Source organism: Arachis hypogaea, chromosome 18, assembly GCF_003086295.3.
Source record: "Arachis hypogaea cultivar Tifrunner chromosome 18, arahy.Tifrunner.gnm2.J5K5, whole genome shotgun sequence".
In the NCBI taxonomy this organism is placed as follows: domain Eukaryota; kingdom Viridiplantae; phylum Streptophyta; class Magnoliopsida; order Fabales; family Fabaceae; genus Arachis; species Arachis hypogaea.
The window spans coordinates 24,190,557-24,195,739 of record NC_092053.1 but is presented as its reverse complement, the minus strand read 5'-3'; the positions used below and the strand labels follow the sequence as shown (position 1 = coordinate 24,195,739).

General features: G+C 28.2%; 1 long non-coding RNA gene across 2 annotated transcripts; it reads left to right on the top strand.

Moving 5' to 3' along the window:
- The first annotated feature begins 3,203 nt into the window (after window positions 1-3,203).
- Window positions 3,204-4,857, top strand: LOC114925862 (uncharacterized). 2 transcript variants are annotated; one of them, XR_011876345.1, is made up of 3 exons: window positions 3,204-3,529; window positions 3,639-3,751; window positions 3,918-4,857. It is a non-coding gene; the product is annotated as an uncharacterized lncRNA (long non-coding RNA). The 2 variants fall into 2 exon arrangements; XR_003815685.2 differs by having other exon boundaries at window positions 3,617-3,751.
- Window positions 4,858-5,183: the final 326 nt, after the last annotated feature.

Here is a 5,183-nt window from a genome sequence, read left to right as displayed (position 1 = left end):
ATGGGATCGCATAGCGGTTAGGTTGGTGAAGGCTGTGGGACAGTGGTAAACTGATAGTTAGTAATCCCTTAAGTTAGTTTACCCCGTTTTATTATGGTTGTAAAGTTATGATTTTAATTATAGTTATGCTTTAAGTTGAATCTTGTGTTGATATGAAGCTCTAGGATTGCCTCTGGAATCCCGGGATCTTATATCTTACATTACTGGGAACTGTTACCATACTGAGAACCTCTGATTCTCATTTCATACTTTATTGTTATTTTTTTCAGATGCAGGTCGCAACTCACCTCGGTGAGTTGCTTGATGGTGACAGAGCGGAGGATCTTATTCCATTTTGTTGTCCTTTTGGTTATTTTGATTAGTTCTCTCACTTTTGTATTTACTTTTGCCTTAAGAGGCTTACTTTGAGAGAGATATTGTATAAGATGTTTTACTTTCAAACTCTGTATGTCTGTATATAGCTAGTCAGCCTAAACTCCGCGGGCTGAGACTAGTATCTTATGATTACTATACTCTTATATCTACATATGTCTTATGGTTTTGTATCTATATCTCTTGCGGTTATGCCTTTAGTTACGTGTGAACGTTTCGCACTTTTGAAACTCCGTTATTGAGCTTAATTCTTCATCAGGCTTCTAAAATTATTATTTCTTTCTATATATATACATGTGTAAGCCTTAAATTTGTCGTAACTTTTAATTAACCTTTACTTTACGGCATGAGGTAAGGTTTAGGGTAATTAGGGTGTTACACAAAATATCCCTTGACAAAAAAAAAAACTCAATCCCGTACTTGTTCCTTAACGTAATGGGACAACGTGATTCCTCCATCATTTTTACCATTAACTCGTAACGAAAATTGCTTAGGCAGTACGTTTAGATGATGTGCTGGTACGTCAAGTGTCATGTTATCACTATCAAATTTGTTAGAAACCTATTTTTCCTTAAACCCAAATTAATCAGAGATTTATTTGTCTTTATTCGCTCTAACAAAACGACGTCGTTTTGAGGTCAAATTAGTCTGAACTTATTTGTCAAGGACCTATTTATCTTAAAAGATTTTGATACAATAAATTTTTTCAAATTAATTTTTTTATCATTATGATATTCATTATATTAATTTTTTTATAAATTATTAAATGTATGGTATAATAAGTATAAACTAGGTAATAAATTATTCAAATTTAAAATAAAATTTATTATAAAACCAAGTAAATAATTCTAAGTGAAATTTATATATATATATATATATATAACTATGTAATTATAAATAAAAATACAAGCAAAAATTGAAATATAATTATAAATTTGTAATATAATATAAATTAAAGAAAAGCAACTCTATAAATTAGTAATATATTACTAGTATTAAAGAATTGTAGTTAGAATTTAGAGTCTCTTGTAGTCTTTTGTAATAATTTCATAATAATACTTAAGAACATCTCTAATGCTAGTTTCAATTTCAATTTTATTTTAGATATATGTAGGACCATTTATTATAAATAGTAATTTAAAATTGAAAGTAAAACTTATCCCTCCAATGCTTAGTTTCAATTCAATTAGAATTTTATATTTTTTAATTATTTTGTTAATATAATTATATGAGTGGTAAAATTTTATTGATTCTCCATTAAGGTGATCAACATCGTATTACTAAGGTAATACCGGTTTCATTTCATCAATCAACTCCAATACAGATTTTAATTCTAAATCAATTCACTTATTGAAAATATCAAAAGTAATACTCTAAAAATACCCCATTAAAAATACTCTAATACATGAGTGCATTATTAGATATAAAACAAATAACATTCTTAATGTTTAAAAATTAATATTTTTTTATTATTTTTTATTTTAAAACACTCAAAAAATTGCACGATAAAGAATCATGAGGAGTGACATCAAGTCAAGAAAGTTAACTAGCACATACTTTAAAAAAGTTTGTCAATTTTTAACAATAATATGATATTTATATATATAAATTTACAAATATTTCAAACTAAATCATTATATATGACTATATATATATAGTATATATAAGGATTAAGTACTTTTTTCGTTTCTAAGGTCTTGATTAAAATTAAAATTATTTCCGACTTTCTTTTAATTAATATCATCCTCAACGTTACAAAACGTTATAAAATCATCTTTTTCACCCTAAAAAGATAAATTTATCCTTACAAAAAATAATTTATTTCAATGGTTCAAGAAAAAGATAGTAATATTTTTATTTTATAATTTATTTTTTTGTAAGAGTAAATTTGTCTTTTTAAAGTGAAAAATATAATTTTATAACGTTTTGTAATGTTGATGATGATATTAATAAAAAAAAGATTTGTGACAATTTTAATTTTGACCTAAGAACTTAGGGATAAAAAAAATACTTAACCCTATATATAATGTTCAAAGCCTAGTATATATATCAAATAATGTGGTCACTAGATTTTAAAATGTCTTTTCATTTTCATTAATAGTTTTTGCTCTTATTTGCATAATTTTTTATTTATATATTTAATTTAAAATCTAGATTTAGAATTATTTACTTGGTTTCATAATAAATTATATTTTAAATTTAAATAATTTATTAATTAGTTTATGCTCGTTATACTAGGCATTTAATAATTTATTAAAAAAGATTAATATAATGAATATCATAATAATAAAAAATTAATTTAAAAAAATTATTGTATCAAAATTTTTTTTAGGATAAATAGATTCATGACAAATAAATCGTTAACCATTTTAATTTTAAAATGACATCATTTTGTTGGTGTAAGACCCAAAATTTTTAAAAATTAAATAATTATTTACGTGTTATTCTATTTATTGAGATTTTATTTTTTAAAAAATTATTTTACTAAAAAAATTAAATAAAATTTTATAATTATTGAAGTTTAATTTAATTATGATTTATTCTATTAGTTTAAATTATTTATTAGAAACTATTTTGATAGATAAAAATTTAAATTAATTATTATTATTATTATTATTATTATTATTATTATTATTATTATTATTATTATTATTATTTTCTTAGTTTAATTTATATTTGGCAAAGGCCATTAAGAAAAATCAAAGAAAATTAAAGGAAGTAACGTGGCTATATATATATGTATGTGATCATGACACATATACCTCATTCGTTTAATAACTAATAACACTTGGAGGAATCATCATCAATCACCTTTGTTCCTTTCATTTTACCACCGAACCAAGCTTAAGGAAAATAAGAAAAAGAGAGATCGTGGGTGAGGGAGGGAAACCGTGACTTGTTTGGCTTTTCACCTTCGATTTCTTTCGATCCATAACTCCAATAAAAAATCTAATCCCATAAAAGTGTTCGTATCCTTCTCTTCTATACGTTGGCGTTACTTTTGTCTAGTAGAAATTGATGGTGACGTAGTTCCCCTTTCCCTTGAGTTCGTCAATTGAAATTCTAGAAGACACAGATGATTTATGACGTTTTCCTCTTCAGCAGCTCGATCAAAAAGATTCTTCGGAGTTTTTGTTGATTTTGATTTCATATGGAGGTAGGATTTCGATAAATTCTCACCGATTAAATTTGTGTTGGATAAGTGAATGGTTATTGTGATTATTGACGTTATCCTAAATACTAGAGTTGTTGCATGTCGCGATTAGAGTTGCGATTGTTGCTGCGGATAATGGATAAAGGTGGTTGCGGCTGCTGCTGGGTGCGAGCCGAGAGAAAAGGATTTCTTTAAGGCGTTTAGTTTATGGGTTCGACAATCGAGGTAGGGAATTTCATGTTGAAATTAACTGTTTTAATTTATGAATGCCATGGAAGTCTAGTGGATATTTGCAAATAATTTATGATTGTTTGGAATGACTGAATGATAATTTTGAATTGTATTTGTGACTGAATGTGATAAATATGTATTTGATTTCTTGATGGTTTAGGAATGCGGAGAATTCTGATTGTTGAGTTGGAAATGTTTGAAAAGAGGTTGAGAATGGTTCGGTTGGAAAAATTATGGTTAAGAAAGAACTGATTTTTGTATGAAAGAAGAATTTGTTGTAAGTAAAGTAGTTTCGGAGGTTTGGAAAGGTTATAAAGAGAGGTGCTGGTTTTAAATAAAAATGACTTGGATTCGATTTATTAAGGAAAAGTATAATGTTTTAAATTCTATATTTTGAGAAGGGGTTTTTCTTTAAGTTATGTTTTGAGTTCGGTTGATAAGAAAGAAAAGAAGAAGAACGAAAAGTAAAAGAAAGAGAGATAATTAAAGGGGTCTCTACCACAATAGAGTAGAGAGCAAAGATTGAAAAGAAATTGAATGCTGTTTGGGCCTTAGTGCCAAGTGTCTATGGGGACGGTGATACGTAACGCTTACTTGACACTATAAGGATGGCTCAGTGAGGACGGTGATATGTAACGCTCACTGGAGACCGAAAGGAAGGTTACGGCTCAGTGAGGATGGCGATACGTAACGCTCACTGGAGACCGAAAGGTAGTTTCCCCCATGAGGACGGCGATACCTAACGCTCATGGAAGGGACGATGGCTGAGATAAGGACGGCGGTACGAACGCTTATCTCAGGACCAATGTCGGAAATCGGGCAACAAACCGACACATGAGCTCATGGCCTGTTTAGGACAGACATGCATCATAATGTTTGTACATTTACATTTGGCTGTGTTTGCTTGTATTACTTCTCTGTGATTGTATTGTTTGTCTTGTTGTGAGCTCATTGAATTGAATCTCTTGCTTGTACTATTTGTTTGTGAATGTATTAAAGTGATTACGAATTGACATTTGACTGAAGATTAACTATGTGGCTGAGAGACGGGTAATGTGACTAGTTTTATATTTAAAATTTGTTTTGAGTTTAGAGATTTTAAAAAGAGGTAATTAGTTAGTTAAAGTAAAACTAAGTATTTTCAGGGATTTGATAAATATAGTTTTATTGAATAAAGTTAATTATTTGCATTTATTTCATTACTTTTACTTTTATGGTATTCCTATTCCCTACTGAGAACTAGTGGTTTGTTCTCACCCTAAAATCTTCCACCCTTTTAGTGACACATGTTTGAAGATTTAGTAAGAAGCTACAGACGATTAGTAAATTTACTTGTGTTTCCTGTTGTTTTTATAAACTTCCCTCGCCCTTGTTACTTTAGTTTCTATTTTATCCAAAGGGATAGGGATTGTATTTAAGCTTCATT